The sequence below is a fragment of the Ursus arctos genome, unplaced genomic scaffold (assembly GCF_023065955.2).
Source record: "Ursus arctos isolate Adak ecotype North America unplaced genomic scaffold, UrsArc2.0 scaffold_10, whole genome shotgun sequence".
NCBI classification, from domain to species: domain Eukaryota; kingdom Metazoa; phylum Chordata; class Mammalia; order Carnivora; family Ursidae; genus Ursus; species Ursus arctos.
In genome coordinates, this window is record NW_026622764.1 from 60925820 (window position 1) to 60946878 (window position 21059).

The 21059-nt window shown below is 40.2% G+C and overlaps 1 long non-coding RNA gene across 1 annotated transcript in view; it reads left to right on the forward strand.

Annotated features, from left to right (window-relative positions):
* Window positions 1-7278: 7278 nt before the first annotated feature.
* LOC130543111 (uncharacterized) overlaps window positions 7279-21059 on the forward strand; it is a 37476-nt gene continuing 23695 nt past the window's right edge. The window contains exon 1 of the long non-coding RNA XR_008958159.1: window positions 7279-7695. This is a non-coding gene — a long non-coding RNA (uncharacterized LOC130543111). The remainder of the gene's footprint in view (window positions 7696-21059) is intronic.

The window sequence follows — 21059 nt, forward strand, 5'->3', positions numbered from 1 at the left end:
AATAATTAAAGGTACATTTTTCAACAACATGATTGAAAATGATTCAGAGCCAAACATCTGATAAAAAGAAATGACAATTTTGTAAAGGCAATTCCAATTAGATTATATATAGCCAAAAGATCTGTTTTCATACTGATATTCTGATGACTTGTTTGTTTTTGGCTTTGTTCTAGTTCTTATTTTGTTCTGACTTGTATGTCATTTAATTATTTACACGATTATCTTTCTCATTCAACTTCTTTTTATGGAGGTAAAAGCACTTTTTAGGTGATATATTATGGGATGTATCTTTGTATCTGGAGTTCATGGTGAATTTCTTCAAAGCCATGTCTTGGTGGAGGAAATTTATTATTTACAACCATCTAATAAAATGAACCCATACTAGCAATAGTATATTCACGACATGGCTCAGAATGGAAGAAAGAGCTTCTAAATGTCCATAACATATAGCTGAGAACATGTGCCATCAGTGTAACATGGGAACACAGGAAATTCCTGCCTCCCGGGTCCTTCTGATCATGTAGAGAACAGTGTATACTAACACTGTGCCTGCAGACTCAGGCTTAAAATATAAATTTGGCAAGAAGAACAATGCAAAAGTTTCTTGGGAAGAAATTGTGTTAAAAAGCACTCACTCACACTATTAAAATGGTGTAATTACTATGATTCAGGTACAAGTTACTCAAAAAATTTTCCAAGACATCAGAAGCTTAAAATGAGAAAGCCAGCCCCAATTCAACTGAACCGAGCCTTTATACCACTTCGCTTAAGAGCTTTTATTCATTCACACATTCATTCATCCACTCATTCATTTATTCAATAAATATTTACCAATGACATACGGTGACACACTAGACCCTTCACATCAAGGAAATCTCATGTCTAATCTTCTCATCAAAGCTGAGGAGTTCATATTATTATATCCATTTTACAAATGAGGAAAGAGCTTCAGAGATCAACTTTCCCAAAGCCACACACATAAGCAAGTGATAGACTATTTGTCAAAATGTAGTTTGGCTTTCAAACTCTGAGGTTTTTCCCTTGACATCACTCTATTTCCTGATCAGTAGAACTTCATTCTTCCAAATTGTGTTCCCTGAAACATTTATCCTATGAAATGTTAGTATTTGTTATAAAAGAGGGGGGGTGTTCCATGGTCAAGCATGTTTGTGATATGTTGATAGATACTTTTATTCTCAATTATCTACTCTCTTCTTCCTTCTAAGAGAAGCATGCACCCTGCTAATCTCTGTGTGATTCATAGTGTTTTCTGGGGGAGACATTTCTTGCTCCATAGTCTTTGGCTTGGGCTGTGACATTCTTTGGTCAATGGAATGTAAGCATCCAAGCAGAGAGCTCCAAGATGCCTTGGAAGTTTCTGCTAGCCTCCTTGCTCTCATATCTGCTACAAAAATAGCATGTTCTAGGCCATGTCTATTCTTTCAGCGCAAGTCCTGGGATGAGTAGACGTGTGGATCAGAGCTGCGTTACGGTGCATCTACTCACATGTCTGTAAAAGAGGCCTTTGCTGTGTTGTAAGCTGCTGAAATTGAGCAGTGGCTTGGTACTGCAGCAAAGCGAACCAATATAAAAATACTGCAAAGTATATCCCTCCTCAGATATCCACAAAGATTTTCACATTTTTTAGGTTCTGAGAAGTCCTGCAGTGAAGAAAATGTTTAGAAAACCAAGTGGATCCAACACACGTACACTTATATCTGCTCCATCCTTAATTGCTGTTAAAATGTTAGTTAAAGGCATCAAAATTTTGCAAGTCGTAAAGCAGAATGTGCATTCGTTGGGAGAAAAAACACAATATAACAGAACGATATGAAGTTTCAAAATTCAGGGAACAAAAAGAACTTCCTAAAAGTTTCTAGAGAGGTTAAAAAATAACAAAAGTTGGGTCTCACATAAAGAGAATGGGGTATGAAAAGAAGGGGATGAGGTACCACGATTTTTATTTAAGTTTGTGGAAGCATCTGATTTTGAAACATTGTGTTCTTTTGTTACTTGATAACAACAGTTCAATTAAAAAAAATTTTTTTTTAAATATTGTTAACTAAGCATGCCTGCTTATTTGACCATAATCACTGCTGTCCTGGTTCTTGGGAAACAAATGGTCTATGAATCTCCTTTTGAGAAAAACTTCTCTGAGAGAGGGGAAAATAACAAAGAAAAACTTTGCTAAGGACTAAACTCGTAACTGTGCTCTTGAGCCTTTTACATAGGTGCCAATAGTGCCTAATGGAAACGGAAGTCACGTAGAGTTCAAGTGCACTGTCCATGAAGCACTTACATAGTCCCTACCCTTTTTATGCAGTTTCCCACAGCTTACCATTGGCTCAGGAACTTTCTATGGATTTCACCGGGGGGAGTAGGGAGGCCTTTGTAAAATTTGATCTTGCCCTCGCATACCAACAACTGGTCTTTGATGACAGTATTCCAAATACCCAAACCATCACCATTCATCGAGGAAAATTGCCAAGTTACATTCTTTCACTTTGGAATTTCTGTTGTCTTTGGAGTTTTCCATTGCTTTGTGAAGAATCTGGTTTCTAGAATTTCTGATGAGATACCACATTTCAGTAGGTGTTGTAAAATTACTGGGGTGGGGGGGGAACTTGATATCTCAAGTATCTCTGACCAATGCCATTCTCTCTTTGATATATAATACTTTTATGATAGTAGCCACATAGACTTTCTGGAAGCTCCATTGCACTGTTGCCTCGTACTGAACTTGCTCTCAACTTTAATCTAAAGGGTTTAAAACCCTTTTCACACATACCACTGTTAAGCCTGGTCTCAAAACAATTTTATATTTGGATTCAAGTTCCTGACCTTCTATTTATCCACCCTAAATATGGAAGGGTAGCCTAAAGGATCCTTCTGAGACCATATTCTGTCACTCAATGCATATTTCCCCTCTCATAGCTTCATGTCACTCACAAATTTTATAAGCATCCTATTGCTTAAAATCATGAACCAGATGCGGCCAAGAAAATCAATCAGTGCTTTTAGCAACCATTGATTCATCAGTTCAAATGGGCTCAGTTGTAATCTTATCCAACCCAAATTTCCCCAGCATGTCCACTGTATATTATGTCAAATGGCTTGTTGAGTTCCAGAGCCATTATATCTATCACCTTCTGCTCCAACGGTCTAGTAATCCTTTCAGAAAAAGAAAATGTAGATAATCATATGTGAATTTTAAATCAACACATTGTAGGTTGGTAATCACCATTCCTTTTTCTAAAGATTGCCTCACAAACTATTCTTTCTAAGACATTAATTTTAGGATTTTCCTTAAGATGGCTGTCAGATGCAAAATAATCTACTTTCTTCTTTCGAAGAATCAAAACCATATGTAGTCACATACCGTTAGCACTTCCTCTTTTCTTCATAGGTTTTCAGAAAACATTGGCAATGTCTCATGTATCTTTTTAAAAGTAATTTCAGTGTTCTGAGACATAATTTGCCCAGACCATACTATTTTTTGCTCATCTGAGGCTTCAACTTCTACTCTTTATTTCTTTCTAATGATTATTGTCTTACAGCTCACGGATCAAATAAAAATAAGTTTTGAGGAGCATTATGAACTGCAAATGTAGAGAGGAGAGTAAGGATAATAAATTCAGTGATTGTAAGGAGCTATCTTTAAACCCCCAAATATCAGTAATAACATTAATTTTAAATTGATACAGTCTTCTAGTAAAAGACAAAGTTTGCCATGTGGATTAAAGAACTAAATCCAATTATTTCCTCTTTACAATTCGACATTTAAAATTGAAGATACAGGAAGTTTGGTGGTACGAGGATGAAAAAAAGATGTCCCATGCAAACACTAACGGAAAAAAAGCAAGTATATTAATGTCAAAGTAGTCTTTATGGGGAAATCACTCCTGTATAAAAAGAAAGATCGTTTATGATGATCAGCTCACCAGGAAGATATAACAATTCGAATGAAAATGAAAAAGCCACAAATAACTAATATCAGGAATTTAAAAAAAGAGTATCTTTTCATGTTTTGAAAAGCATCAAAAATTTTAAACAGCTTATTACAAACAAACATATCTCAAAAATTTGAAATTAAGATAAAATGTAAAGTTCTTAGAAAATACAGCTTATTAAAGTGAACATAAGAATTAATAGAAAATCTGCATAGTCCTGTATCTATTGAAGAAGTTGGGTGCAAAACTTAGAACTTCTCACAAACGCACTCTAGGCACATTTACATTTGTCTTCATGGGTGAATTTTTTCAAACAATGTAAGGAAGAAATATTACCAATTTTATACAAAGTTTTCCAGAGTGAAGAAAAAAGAAGAAATACACCCCAACTTACTTTATGAGTCCAGCATAACTTTGATACTAAAACTTGGAAAGAACTATAAAAGAAAGAAAAATTACAGGCTAATTTTATTAACATAAATGAAACAATCCTAAATAAAATATTAGCAAAATGAAGGTAGCCATATATAAAAGAGGATCATATTCTGAATACATAAAAACTCTTAGAGATCTGTGAAAGGCAGGCAACCCAATAGAAAAGTGGTCAAGAAAGTTGAACAGACCTTTCATATAAGAAATATTTGAATGGCTAATAAATGTATGAAAAGATATGAGGGGCGCCTGGGTGGCACAGAGGTTAAGCGTCTGCCTTCGGCTCAGGGCGTGATCCTGGCGTTATGGGATCGAGCCCCACATCAGGCTCCTCTGCTATGAGCCTGCTTCTTCCTCTCCCACTCCCCCTGCTTGTGTTCCCTCTCTCGCTGGCTGTCTCTATCTCTGTCGAATAAATAAATAAAATCTTTAAGAAAAAAAAAAAAAGAAAAGATATGAAACCTAAGTAGCAAGCAGGGAAATGAAAATTAAAGATATCGTGTCTATCAGACTGACTGTAATTAAAAGACTGACACTAAGACATGAGCTGTTGAGCAATGGGAACCCCCCATACTCTGCTGATGAAAATGTAAGTTGGTGAAACTACTTTGAAAATCTCTATGGAATTAACCATTGAGTTTAATCATATGCATAGCCTATGGCCCAGCATTTCTACCCACTAAGTATGAATATGCCCAATAGAAACAGATGCAAATATATTCCCAAAGACATGTACAGAAATGTTTATAGCGACATGCTTTGCAATAGACGAAAGGGGGAAATAATCCAAATATCTATCAAAAGCAGATTGGATACCACATAAGAGTAAAATTGTATGATATTTTTCTTTTTCAGTCTGACTTATTTCACTTAGTATAATGCCCTCTAGGTCCACCCATGTTGTTGCAAATGGCACAATCTCATCCTTCTCTATGGCTGCATAATATTCTATAATAGTCCACTATTCGATATTCCACACCATGTCTTTCTTATCCATTGGTATAACATATAGAGAAGTTGAGTCTCTCTGTTGTACACCTGAAACTAATGTAACACTGTGTGTCAACTACACTCAAATAAAAAAAACACACACTCACAACTGTTAATAAAAAAAAAAGTAAAAAAAAAAGTAAAAAAGGAAGTAAAGCAAAAAAAAAAAGCAGATTGGATAAATAAATAGTGGTTTATTCAAATATCAGAATACTATGAATAGACCAAATGAATGTCACATTCAGGGACATGGAAGATTCTCATTTACATACTTTTGAGTGAATAACGTCAGAGACAACACACATACATACTACAAGATTCCATTTATATGAAGGTCAAAATCAGGCAAACCTATAGTGTCGGAAGTCCAGTTAATAATTACCGTTGGGAAGAAGGGAAGGGAGGGCTAGTATCTGGGAAGGAGGGCAGGGAGGAGATTTTCTGAGGTGTTGGTAATGTCCTATTTCTTGACCTGTGTGCTAGTTACCTAGTTGTGTTTACTATTGATCATTCATGAGCTATAGACTTATGGTTTGTACATTTTTGTATATACATGTTTTTCTCAATAAATAGCTTAAAAATTGACATAGTTCTGTATTGGTGAGGATGTAGAACGGCAACAGTTCTCACTTAGAGCTGGTGGGAAGGTCGATTCGTACAACGGTGTTGGAAAACAGATTGGTGTTAACTAACACATTAGAAGAATCATGCTGTGATCTCGCAAATCCATTCCAAGGTGTATACCCGAAGAATCTCACGTAACTACGCGCTAGAATACCTGCGGCATTGTTACCACCCTGAACGCCACCCACGAGTCTATGGACATATGCGTATCTAAATCCTCGGGTAGCCATAACATGACTGTAACCAGGCAAATGAGTGAACTACCCCTACAATCGTGAACGAGGATGAATTCTGCAAACATGAGGCTATGCTAAGGAAACAAGACGCAAAAGCATGCATGTAGTGTGATTTTGTTAATATAAGGTTCAGAAACATGTAAAACTATTGTTTTATGAATGCCATTAAAATTACAAATTAAGTAAAATCATAAAGAAAGGTAAGGATATTATTATCACAAACTTCCGAAGGGTGATTACGCATAGGGGGTGGGGCAGGGAGTGACTGACTGCAGGGAGTGCAGAGGCTTGATTTTCTGGGGATATAGTGCCAATGTTCTTTCTCATGACCTCAATGGGTTTCCATGAATTTTCAATTTATGAATATTTGTAAAACTAAAAATAGAGGTACTTTTCCATCTCTACGTAATATTGCAAAGCAAAGAAATGGTAAAAATGCTTGCTGAAGAGTGTATATATCGGCTCAGGGCATGATCCCAGCGTTCTGGGATCGAGCCCCACATCAGGCTTCTGTGCTAAGAGCCTGCTTCTTCCTCTCCCACTCCCCCTGTTTGTGTTCCCTCTCTCGCTGGCTGTCTCTATCTCTGTCAAATTAATAAATAAAATCTTTAAAAAAAAAGGAAATAAAAGAAATGCATAAAGAAGGTCTGTGGTAATACATCACAAGCAAGCTCTCATGGAAACATCTTTAATAACTGCTGAGAACCACTGTAGGGCCAACAAACACCCAAATAAAATGTATCCAGAAAGGAGAGCAAGCAAATATTTTAAATCCATTCAAAAAAACATGGCATCGGCCAGGTTCTCCTATATCACACAGTCCAATTCTGGGTGCTCTATTTGTAACACACCACCACATACCAGCCCTATCAATCTGCTTAATATTTCCGATAATGTGCCTTCCTTCTCTCAAGCTATTACCATCTTTCCTCATTTCTGCCAAGAAATGATGAAGAAAAAGAATAGTGCAGACAAATAAAAAATGCCAAAGCCGACCTTGCAAGGAGGTGAGTCAATAAATAAGACCATCAGCTTTGTCGTTGCTCAGAATGTTCCCTAGTGTTCTGCAACTCAGGCTGTTCTTTTTAAGGGTGAGCAATTCCCCGAGGTGTCTCTCTAGACTTTTCCTCAGTGGTGTCCATCCGATCTAATTCAGGATTTACATTCCTGGATGTGGCTCTAACTGCTCACGCTCCTTTTCATTTCATCCACAGTCCCTAGTCTTTTCTAGATTGTATTTTGCTGGACCGGTGTGGACACAGATTATAAAGCTGCATCAAAACAGATCCAAAGTACCGAGTGGCTCTTGCTGTATCAAGCAGTTCAACTGTGAAGGCACCTGCCACAGGCTGTGTGCAATGGACACGGTCATTATTCTGCCCTGCAATGGCTGAAGTTGAATTCCGAGGTGCCAGTGTGATGGGAGAGCAGCTTCCTGCTCGACAAGAGTTATTTGGACAAAGGTATGTAGTACTGGGCGTGTGTGTCGGCTGTTCTCCAGTGATGCTATTTGTATTCGGGGAGGGCGATGATTTATTAATTTAGGGGAGGAGTAGCCCAGAATAGCTCTGAAGATATTTAAAAAAAAACAACCCTGTTTCTCTGAACATCTATTTATCCCTTTCTATCTTTCATTTTATGTCTTTTTTTTCTTTTTTTAACTTCTAACACAACAAAACACCCCTGCAGAAATGACACTCCAGTTCACCCAAGCAATTTATTAGTATTTGATGTAGTTAGAAAAGATTTTTTAAAGTTATTTCTTGGCCTTTTTCCAAATGTCTAGAAAGGCCATATTTTCCCCTTGGTGGTTTGCAGGGACTAAGTTTTAAAGGGGGAAAGAAGTAAGATAACAAAGTACAGGCAGGAAAAGAAATCCTCACATTTCTCTAGTTCTCCCCTTCAGCCAACCTGACTGTCTGTGCGGGCTGCTGTCCAGCCGCGGAGCCAGCGCTGTTTTCCTTGGCTTGTTTTTGTCTCTGGCCATGATACACATCCAGAAGGGCTTCTGGGCACAGCTTTGGTTCAACCTAGACCCTCCATAGAACACTACCGTCCACAATGGAGGCATTTAACGAATACGGGTGTGGCGTATGCGGTGTGTGCTCCAGGGGTCTTCTTTGCAGGCTGCAGTGGGTGCTGCTAATCCGGACTCCAGCAGGCTCTGGAGGATGGTTTCTATGCGTTCAGAGCTTCTTTGTTAGGACGTGTCTGGGTGGTATGCCCGCCCCCACTATCACCCCAGGGGGGCCCAGGGTCAATGACAGCCTGAGGTGGGGAGGGATTACGAAACACCCCCTCTCACCTCTAGTAGGATAGACTTGAGGTTTAATTTAAACTCCGGTGTTTCCCTATTTGACGCGGGTAAGCACTGACTTCCTTTGAAGCCACTGCATTGCTTAGCTACTCCTTCTTCCCCATCTGGCTGCTCTCCTTCCCCAGCAGGTTTCTCCTGAGAGCGCTGTAAAGAACTGGGGAGGGCTGGAGATGTGCCAGAGTCAACAAGGTAGCCTGCCACAGTTTCATGGATATTGGAAGAGGAGTGCCTGGATCAGAGACAAGGGACAATTTCTCACACACAGCAAGCTAGTAGCCAGAGGCATCTTTATGGCATTGGTTCCCCAGTCCCTGCACCCAGAGGACCAAATGATGACTTGGCCAGGAGTCTCATTGCAGGAGAAACTCACCGAACTTAGGGATGTTGAACCTTTGATATCAGGAAGTGAGCAAACCTGTCCTTAGTGCACAGGCTCTACTATCTCTATCTTCCCAAGTGGATCGCCATGCAGACATCCTTGACAAGGTGATCCAGAACACAGGCAACCAATTCCTCTGACCACAGAGCATACAGAAACACGACAGACCTGAGAATGTTGTCATTTAGTGGTATTCTACTCTTATTTCTACATCTTCTTGGTGTCTGAAAGAAATTATCCACCATTATACTACGTCAATGACTTTGATTGGCCTGACTTACAGACGTGGGCACCAAACTGTTCACCTTGCTTCATATGGGCTAAGGCTAATAGTACTCCAGGTTAAGGCCAACCTGCAATATTGATCCCAACCGCAGCCCGAGTCTCAGACTCAAGCAGCTGAATAAATCTCATAAACTATAGGCTTCCAACCTAGAAAGTCAAGAGTTCTCTCCTTCATTCCCATAGTGACCCTTCCACTTTGCCTGAGGCATTCATTCTGATACACAGGATACATTAGCAATTGCATGGACTCTGCGCTGGCCCCCAGGAGGAGGTCTAGGGCAGTTCTACTACCCCTGACAGCTCTGGCCAGTTAGTTGAGACCCATTTGAATGCCTTCAAAAACCAACATATTGTCCTTGATCACTTCAGCAACAGTCAGGGACAGATTTTTATTGCCTTTTCTAACTGGATGGTTCCTATTGCAGGGATAACTCCTTCAGGGTACACAAAAATAATGACTCAGTTTTCCCATTGAGCTCCCCCCACCCGGGCCCCGTAACAAAGGAGTCTCATTGTAGAAAGACATCTTTAGTTTTCTGAGGACTATATGATCCATTTGTTATGTTGTCTTACACACTTAAAGAACTCTTAAATCACCAGGTTTTGGGAGGGGGAGGGAAGTTCGTATCTGCCTTCCAGGTAAGTGTAGTCCTGAGGGGACAGATGGCAGCCTGGGGAAAAAGGTGTTCAGATTGCTGGTGACAGTGTCTCCAAGGTGGCCTCCCCGCAGGCTGGTAGCCCTTAGGGTTCCTAGCTCAGGTGGAATAATTGAGCCAAGTTCTTACTTTGAAGGGACTGCCTGGTGTCAAGCTGGCTTCACACTTCATTTTCATTTGAAAGTGGGACTTGTTTAACCCTTCCTGCCTTGTCAGTCATTGAGCTCCATGTTGTCCTACCCAAAATAAGAACATGAGGCTGAGAATCACAAGACCTCTGTGGGTTAGGCACGCAGCTTTGACAAGATGCCACCAGCAAGCTGCTGGCTCCTCAAAAGAGGTGCACCCAGCAGTTATACCAGGGAGGTAACAAGTCCAAAACCGTTCAGGGCATCTCCAAGTGGAGACCACCTTCCTTTACCAGAGACTCAAATCATCAAAATGACTAGTCGAAGATTTGTAGCTCAAAGGACTCACTAAAGCTGTGAGGTCCCGACGCTGAGAATACATTCAGCCACGACAACAGTGCAGCCAATCAGCCCAAAGGACTCCTCCCACAAGGCTCCCCACTGTGAGCTCTGCCTAAACCCCATTCATTAGCTGATCCAGGAGTCCTCCCTCCCCAAGAGATGCACGGTGACTTGGGTACCTGCATCCTACAGAGCCATAAAACTTTCAGATCTTCTCCTCCCTTCCTACATACGCATACATATGCATATGGCCTTTGGTCACCTTAAGACATCCTTAGGGCAGCTGAGGTTGGAATACAGGGGAGGATGGGATCAGAGCAGCTGTGTACCTGTAAGCAAGGTGAGTTCACTTTCAGTTTCAGCCAGCACAGGAGAGGAGCAAGTCTCAACCAGAGGAAGCCCCAATATTTTCAGTCCACATAAAGCCCTGTATCAATCAGCAAGTTCATCACTACCAATGCCATCAGTTTCGGCTGTGGGGGCCCCTGGATTGCACAGCCACAGCCATGTTGTTTCCCAGTTGGGGCTGCAGAGTTCACACGTGCTTGCTGGCTTGGGCTTGACTCCTGCAGTGACAACTTTTGAAAGGGCTCAACCTTAATTCAAGGTATTTACTGCTTGTTGCCTCTGTAACATCTCTTAATTTTTCACCTGTTTTTAACATAAAGCTAAGGAAGTTTTCCTGGAAGGAGGGCTGATGACAAAATTTACCTAGAATTCTTCGTGTCAGTCTCTCATACACCAGAGAGTTATGTTCATCAGCAGTGTAGACCCATTCCCGAGTGGTAGGAGCTCAATTACTAGCCGATGCCACGTCTGTAGTTTCCTGTGAGAGTTTTTATTTATTTTTTTTTTTATGAGATCAATCTCCCCAAGAGGGTCAGTGTTCCCTCATTGAAGCCACGACCTACTGCAAAAGAATTTACGACTTCTTATCTCTGAATAGCTCTAATGTTGACAGGAACAGCAGGAAGGGCTGAGTCACAAGATGGCTGCCCTGTTTCCATTTGGCCACGCTACATGTCCCATTCTCATGGGTCAAGCTTAGCAGCCCAAATTTTAACAATTCGCTTGTTTCTGCCCTTGAAATTTTTTCTCTTTTCACCATCTACATCTTTGTAACTGTTGTCTGTAGAGTGTAGAAATTCCTGCCACCCTCCTTTATACTGGTTGTTACAAAGGTGTGGATGTGAGGCTGATCTCCAGATTGGTAAGGAAGCCCCTCTACCCAGAGGGATGTTTGCAACATTCGAGGTACCATTCTGACAGCTGTGTTGAAATTACTTCCTAATAGTTGACCTACAACCACCTTCCCCATTCATCCTCATTAATAGACACTACAATTGAGGACCACCTATTGCCTGGTTGAGCACAAAATTTGGCTAAAATATTCACTACAGGTTTCCATGGACTTCCTTCAAATTTTGTTAAGTGACTCAAGAAATTCTCGTTCTTCCTCTTTCAAAAATCACGTCCCTATCAGCACCCCATCCTTCCTGCTAAAACTGTCAACAACTGTGAGGGGTCCGAGATTTTACCCTCCTCGCAAGCTAGCCAGGCCACCTGCTACTGTTCATGGGTCCTGGAAGATAGGAGACTGCTGTGTCAGCGACAAAGGACAGCTTGATACAGAGCAATAGCAGTAGCCAGAGTATCTCCATTTTAACATTGGTTCCCTACGCCCTAATTCCCATAGAATGAAGCTCAGAGAGCCATTGACACTCACACAGTAGGTCGCATTATAGGAGAGAAACCTTGAGCTTAGGGAACTTCAATCTTTTATGCTGGCAAATAAGCAAACGTATCTGACCTTTGTCCCAGGAGCAAATGTTATCTTTATTATGTTATACAATAAACAAACTGATCTTTTACTTAGGAAGGAGGCATTATCTCTAACTTCTAAGGCCCTTTATTAACTAAATAACCGTGAAAAGATAGTTCAGAACAAGCTAGTGCTGATAAAACAAGTTGAAATATGAGAGACCCATGAAGAAGTGCCTCCCAATATTCATTCTCTTAATAAATCAATTTTATATGAACCTTTATCTCTAGTTCTGCTTCTTTGGAACTCAAGACAGTGGGGGAAAATGAAGAGTTGGAGGTCAAGTTTGAAAACCATAATAATAATGATAATGACTATCATGTCTCAGCCTGTTTGGGTTGCTATGACAAAATGCCATAGACCAGGCAGCTTAAAAACAAGAGAAAATTATTGTTCACAATTCTGGAGGCTGGAAGTCCAAAGCCAGGGTGCCTGGATAGTCTGGTGTGTGTCTGGTGAGGGCCTGCTTCCCGGTTCATAAATAAATGGCCGTCTTCTTGCTGTGTCCTCAACGTGGTAGAAGAGGTGAGGGAGCTCTGTCAAGTCTCCTTTATAAGGGCACTAATCGTGTTCAGGAGGGCTCCACCTTTATGACCTAACACCTCCCAAAGACCTCCCTCCCAACACCATCATGTTGGGCGTGAGGATTTCAACATATGAATTTGGAAGGATACAAACATTCGGACCATAGCAAACATTCGGATGCTTTCCTATAATTTTGTAGATTATTGAAAGTTGAATAACAGTAAGAAGGCATTTTGGATGATCACATGTGTTTGGCTCTCTTTCCTGGTGCTGTAGTTGATATATTGTAACTATTGAGAGAAAATGGGTGTTTGCCAAGGGAGCAATGTCAATAGAAACATTTCCAAATGAGAGCATGCCGATTAAATGTTTAATTCAGCTAGCTTTGCAAACTACATCATTAGCACAAATTACCTTAAAGGTCTCCCTAGATTTTTCTTTCTAGTTCAGTTCATTGGGTGTTGCTTTTTTATTATTATTATTACCGAGGCTCACAGACTCTATTTCTTGGTTTAGACATTATCCCTCCTGTCAAAGAGTCTGCATAACTTAGAAGATGGAGGATTTTGAGTTCCATGGTATATAAAAGGAAATGAAGATTTGTTAAGGAAATGAAGGACACATGAGTCTTCACAGATACAGATGAAGACCACAGAGCTATGTATGTGCTGCATGTTTAATATAAGTGTAGATTATACATGCACGTTTTAAAAATAAGTTCCACGGTCCGTCTGGATTTGTAGGCATGGACAGGAAGCATTTTCCACTGTTTTATGCAAGCAATTACTGTCCATCTTAGAAGTTTAAATGTACGTCATCTATCACAAGCTCTATTAATCAGCACAATTACTACCTCTACAGCACCCAGTAAATAGGATATGCGACTCAATCAGCACAGAACATACTTAGTCAATAACTGTTTTTAAAGCAAAGTACATACTACAAATCAGCAACTATCCAAATGGCTTTAAAAAATATCATTTTCAAGGGGCGCCTGGGTAACACAGTCGTTAAGCGTCTGCCTTCGGCTCAGGGCGTGATCCCGGCGTTCTGGGATCGAGCCCCACATCAGGCTCCTCTGCTGGGAGCCTGCTTCTTCATCTCCCACTCCCCCTGCTTGTGTTCCCTCTCTCGCTGGCTGTCTCTCTGTCAAATAAATAAATAAAATCTTTAAAAATATATATATCATTTTCAAGACTTCCATATATAAAAAGAGAAGGAAGGGAGAACAAAAATCGTTTGAGTAGATACAGTAAGTCAGCAGACTTCTATCTTCTCACGAGTCTTACAGATAGACGATGTTATCTAGATTATATGAAAAAGCTGAGTCTCAGTAAGGTTGATGACCTTGTTGAAGGTTCCGACATCCAGGAGGTGGCAGAGCAGAGACAAAAACCCACACGTGAGCTTCTCTCACTGTGCCATCAACCGCAGTGCCTTAAGCTAGGAAAGATTACTCCACATAAATAGCCTGAAAATGACCTCTCTCTCCATCCAGGAGATTTGCAACGTTCTGGGCCACTTAAAAAAAAAATGCCCTGGCCTCACCCTAGAGGAACCAAATCAGAATCTCTGGAGAAGAAGAGAGCTCAAGCACTAGAAGTTCTGCAGGTGATTCTAATTTGCACCCATGCCTGAGAATCTCCGGTTTAGCTCAACTCACTTCTTTCTCAGGACCTCTTGGATGTTCTGCAATGACTTCCAACTCAAAATCTACAAACCAGATCTCACACAGCCCACCTCCTGACTCTTTCTCCTTTCCTCAGTTTCCCCAATGGCACCATCACTTTTTCAGGCTTCACCAAGCCTCAAAATTCTGGTTTCTTATTTTTTTTCCCTAGGGCCTTCAGGACAAAGCATAGTTGTTAGTGAAGGGAAGTTAATTCCCTTCTTACGGGCTCCAGGTTATTCCTGTAGTGATTTCTGCTTCTGTCGTCCTCTGCCGTGTCTTCCTTGCATGAAGGGAACTGATCTTTTCCTTGTCCAGGGTAAGATATGGCTTGGTTATATACCTATTGTGTTTACATGATTGACATTAACTTACTCTGGACATTAATTTACTCTCTTCTTAGCTTTTTAATGTCTTTCTAGCAATTTTTTTTTAAACAATGCCTTGACATGAACAGAATCCTGAAATAAGTGGACTCAGAGTATTTTATATCCTTGAATGTAAAGCAACCCCGATACAAGGTAATTCTCCCAAGGATAATGTTTTTGACCAACTTGAATATACACATTTTGAGAGATGTAGATGAAATTGTTAAATTTCAGCTTGCAAATTTTAATGTGTTAATTACATGCATATCAATTACATATTAAATAATGCTTAATTAACACATATTATAAACACAGACAATTGTATAATGTATCATAATTTTGTTTAATTTAGAAATACTGTTTTTTCATTTTAATATTTCCTGAAAAAATTTATTCAAATGTTTTACACATACTTTTTCACATACACTGCCATTATTGAGCTGTCATCAAGCACATTTTTTCTTTATGTCCATGTAATTGTTGGTGATGCAGAATCCACATATGACACGGTCACTGAAAATTATATCCCAAGCTACATGTAACCATTTATATAATATTTATGCATTTATTCAGCAAGTACTCGTTGAGCATGTGCTGTGGGCAGAGAACAGATCTAAGCACATTTCATGTGCTGGGGTTACGGTAGTATCCTCATGGCAAATGCGTTCTGACGGAGTTTATATTCTAGCATGGGGAAGGCATACAACAAATATCTCTCAGGAACATTCTGTGAAGTGTTATGAAGACATACAGAGGGTAAGAAAATGGAGACAGATGGCGAGGTGCTTTCTTAAGATATCAGTGAAGGCCTCTTGAGGACTATATTAACCATTTCTTTTATTTTCTGTATTCTTTGACATCTGGGGTCTTCCTGACCCTGTAGCGATCACCCCTCTCAGGGTTGACCAGTTCTTATGGGTAGTGAACAGCTCTCCCATGAACATGTTTTTCAAACTCAAACCAACCAATCCAGAGTCCACCCCTCAACCACTTCCTTTGTTGGCCCTCATGCTCCAGGCCACTATCCACCTGTTCTAATCTCTCCAGGGCCAGATATCAGACAACTAGGGCCAGACCCTTTGCTGCACAATCTACTGAGGTTATTTAAACTAGCCAATCCTAAATCTACTTATCCTGTCTCTTCAGTTCCTTCTCATGGAAACAATGTAACCTCTTGCCCACTGCCCACCCCACCGCCCCGCCTTGCCTCCTGACAGACTCCGGTGTTCCCCCTGTGGCCCCACATGATTTGGCATGCTGCCTCCTCTTGGTACTGCGAGCGGCAAACTACCCTTTCAATGGCAGTTGTCTCTGGTCTGTTGGCCTTACCTACCTCAAACTTTCTACCAATGTACGTATTTTAAACAGAGGGTGAGACATCAGAGGAGAGACCTGCTGGATGAAGTAACATAGGGATATCTGGAGAGAGAACATTCCATGCAGAGAGAACTGCGTGCACTGGGCATGTCTGAGGAGCAGCAAGCTGGCCGTGTGGCCAGGGCAGCGTGGACAAAGGGGAGAACATTAGGAGACAGATCAGTAGGAAGGTGGTGGTAGCGTATGCAGTTACCTTAAATGAGAGCAGTGCTAGGGACTGAATGTTTGTGTCTCCCCTTCCCCAAATTCATAGAGTGAAGTCTTAATCCCAATGGGATGATAGGAGGTGGGGCCTCCTGGAGGTAATTAAGTCATGAGAGTGGAGCCCTCATATGGGATTGGTGCCCTTAAAAGACGAGACATGAGAGAAGTGATCTCTCTCTCTGTTATGTGAGGGTACCGGGAGAAGGCCTCTATCTGTAAACCAGAAACAGGGCCCTCCCCGAGACTCAAAGCTGTCTGCACCTTGATCTTGGATTCCCCAACCTCTAGAACTGTGGGAAATAAATTTTTGTTGTTGAAGCTAAACCGTCTATGTATTTCTGTTAGAGCAACTAGAACAGACTAAGATAAGCGGGCACTTGGGAATCACTTGAGGCTGCCAGTAATTGGACTGTCAATGGGAGAGGCAAAGGGAAAGTCTAGACACTGAATCACTCTTCTAGATAATGAGTAACTATTGTCAAAGACCAAGGCTGAGACAGGCAGATAGTTCGAATCTCCCGTGAGGTGGCTTTCAGGACAAAAGTGACCAATAAATGACTCTTGTGGATGACAAAAGAGAAATTCTGTTTCCTTATCATGCTCTCTGACTATAATGGATTATTGTGCTGAGTTATGGAGAAAAGCACTATGTTTCTTCAAATGACTTGTTGAATTGTCCTCATGCCCTAGATCCTTTTTGCATTTTGAATGAATGAAGTTTCCTTTCCTCTTCGTTTTTTGGAAGTGGGAAAAACTTTAGGTCAGAAGTCCTATTAATGGAGTAGGTCAGAACAGTATAATTTTTGGCCAGGATTTATGCATGTATGTTTAAATGCGGGGTTTATTATGCATGCAGTAGGCATAATTAGTATGCATGTAGTGGGTGCAAATTAATTAGAAAGTCTTTCTTGCATATCTTATCACTGCTCTGGGCCTGAGGGAGTTTCAGAAGTATGAAATCATGTTCCCCTCTAAGAGTAGTCATCCCGATAAGCACAGATAAAGCAACTGATTTGTAATAAGGAGCAGAATTTTGTGGTAGAGATTCCAACTTTTCTATAAACTCAGAGGAGAGGGCGATAAGAAGTGTTAGCATAATGAATGAAAAGCTTGATTTGCATTTTGATTTCAACCTTAAACAAAGTGTGAGATTGACACTGAAGGTTGGTAGAGATGCATGAAGGGAACAAACCAGGAGAGCAGAAGAAATGTGGAGTGTTTCTGGACAATGAAGAGCTCAACTGGTTGAAAAAGAGAAAATATGAACAACATATGTAATTGTTTTGAAATTTGAGAATAAGATAAACAGTTTAGTGATAACTGGAGGAAATAGTGTATCATCGATCAGTTCTTTTTTAAGAGATTTATTTATTTATTTTAGGGAGGAAGTGAGAGAAAGCCAGTGGGGGAGGGGCAGAGGGAGAGAATCTCCAAGCAGACTCCCTGCGGAGCGTAGAGCCCCATGGGGCTCCATCCCATGACCCATGAGATCACGACCTGAGCCGGAACCAAGAGTAGGGTGCTCAACCAACTGAGCCACCCAGAGGCCCTTTCATTGATCAGTTTTTTGAACAAAGAAGTGATGTAATGTGAGTGATATTTAAGGAGGGTTTTTCAGTCAGGATTAAGCCGAATGGTTAATAAATAATAATATAACAACCAGAATCAACGACAACAGGTGTTTTAATTGCCTGGGACCGCCATAACAAAGTACCGCAAACCGTGTGGTTTAAAACAATACAAATGTATTGTCTCACAGTTCTGGAGGCTACAAGTCCAAGACCCAGGTATTGGCAGCATTGCTTCCTTACGGAGACTCTGAAGGAACATGTATTCCATGCCTCTCTCCCAGCCTTGGCAGTTACCAGCAATCCCTGGCATTCTTTGACTTGTGGATGCATCGCTCCAGTCTCTGTATCTGTGATCATAAGGTGTTCTCTCCCTGTGTCTGTGTCCAAATTTCCCTTTTCTTATAAAGTCATCAGGCGTTGGATTGGAGCCCACCTCGATTTCCTATGACCTCATTTTACCTTAATTACAACTGCAAAGATTCTATTTCCAAGCAGAGTCACACTCACAGGTATCAGGGGTCAGGATTTGAACCCATCTTTTGGAGGACACAGTTAAACCCACAACATGAGTAGTTGGTATTACTATAGCAGGCACTGTGGACAGAATTGTGTCCCCCTAAAATTCATACGTTGAAGCCCTAACTCCCCCCCCCCAGTGTAATGGTATTTGGAATTGGGGTCTTTGGGTAGAAATTAGGTTTCCATGACGTCATAAGGGTGGAGGCTTCATGATGGGAATAATGCTCTTATAAGAAGCCACACCAGAGAGCTTGCCCTGTCTCTGCCACGTGAGGACACAGCAGAAGATAGCTATCTGCAAGCCAGGAAGAAAGCTCTCACCAGGTAACGGAACTAACCAGCCCTTTGATCTTGAACTTCCCAGCCTCCAGAACTATGAGAAATGAATTTCTATTGTTTAAGCCCTCCAGTCTACATGGCAGCCTGGGCTGGCTAATGCAACAGGCATGAGGTGATTCATTCATTCCGTAATTGCCAGGGCCAAGTGCCCAGAATCGGATGCCATGGACCCAGGTATTGCAGTTGATAACGCGTTTAGGCACCTAGGTATGTGTGTATTTATTTTTCCCCTAATCTACTCCCCAAAAGACTCAGCCTAGATGCCTACTTAATATGATTGTATTAGGAGGATAAAACAATAGAGAATATATGGAAAAACAAATAGGATATGATAAACTGGATGGATAAGAATTATAAAACAATACCTGCAACTCCAAGGCAACAAATTTGAAAAACATAGAAGAAATAAAAGACTTCATGACAAAATATAAAATATCCAAATTAAATTAAGAAATAAAAAAGTGATTAAACCAATTACCATAAAAGAGATTGAAAAGGTGATCAAAGAACTTCCATTAAGAAGGTGCTGGCACCAGATGGGCTCACAGCTGAATTTTATCTAACCATTAAAAAAACAGATGATTCTATCATTTGTTAAACTATTTTCGACCCCAGAAAAAGATTAAAAACTCAGTAGTTTCTTTCATAAATCCAGCTCAGATTTAATATCATAATTTCATAATGATAGTACATAAAAGAAAGCTATAAACAATCATCTGTATTAAATATAGGTGAACAAATATAGATAAAATATTGGCAAATAAAATGCAACACTGTATGAAAACACCGAGATACTCTGACTGAGTAAACCAGAATCTAAGAAAGCAAGGCTTATTTTTATGGTCAAAAAATCTGTCGACCTAATTCAATTAATTAAAATGAAAGGTTTATAATTAGATGAATAGATGCAGAAAGTTTATTTACTGAAACAGAGTAGGTATTCTTGATTTCAAAGCTCTAAGTTATATGGGATTGATAAACACTATTTTTGAAAGACAACAGATATTTTTCTGAATGGCCAAGCACTAAAGTCAAGAGCCAGTCAAGGATGTCACAGAGTATTTTGCAACTTACTTATTGATTGCAAAGGAGAAAATAATAATTCTACAAGATAAACCTGTTGATTGCTATCTTAAGCAAGTTATTAAACTTCATATCATCAATACTAGGAGGAAATAACTTCTAATATCATGGTCATGTGCCTTCTAATAAAATACCCTGACAAGGACACAACATCATTTTAAGGGTGTTCCTGTTAAAAATCTGGATCTAATCATAGAAAACATTAGACAAATCCCAACTGAGAGACACTCTGCAAAATAACTGGTTGGCACTCTTCAAAAGAGTAAAGTCAAAAAGAAAATGAAAAGTCAAAGAACTCTTTCAGAGTAAGAGATGTTAAAGAGACATTTTAAGACCTGGAATTTGTTTTATTTTTTTTTAAAGATTTTATTTATTTATTCGACAGAGATAGAGACAGCCAGCGAGAGAGGGAACACAAGCAGGGGGAGTGGGAGAGGAAGAAGCAGGCTCATAGCGGAGGAGCCTGATGCGGGGCTCGATCCCAGAACGCCAGGATCACGCCCTGAGCAGAAGGCAGACGCTTTAACGACTGAGCCACCCAGGCGCCCCATGACCTGGAATTTAATTCTGAGCCAGGGGAATAAAAAGTATAAAGGGGTAATTGATAGAAGTTGAATATAGACTTGAACTAGATAATATAATTTTATCAATGTGAGACTTCTTGGCTTAACAACTGATTTTATCAGTAAAAAGATAGGATGTTTCCCCTTACTCTAAATTGGTTCAGACAAGAATAAATACATACACCCACGGACACATACACAGGGAATTTTGGACTAAATGGGACAAAATAAATACAACTGGTGAACCTGGTATGTGTATGTGCGTGTGTTTGCTATATACACATAGATATCAATGACATATGTATGCATTTACCGATAGTATGTGTTTCATATTTAATACACACACACTCAATGAGAGTTCCTTGTATTATTCTTATAACTTTTCTATAAGTTTTAAATAAAAGTTACCAAACTTTTGTTCAATGGTATGGAACAGATCAATGTTGAGGGAGTTTATTTTTTAAGAGAGTTTGTGGGGAAAAGTCTATACATGCTGAGGTTTTGGTAGTGCCAGAATAAGTGGCTTTGGGCTTGTGGTCTATAGTGTGCGGGCAGGAAGTTAAGAAGCTGGTGGCACATAGTGGTCTATATTGGACTGGCACTTAACTTCTTCACCCAGAAGCGGCTTAGTTTAAGCCTCATAGTATTTTGCTGTTTGACTATTAACTACAGTTAGTGAT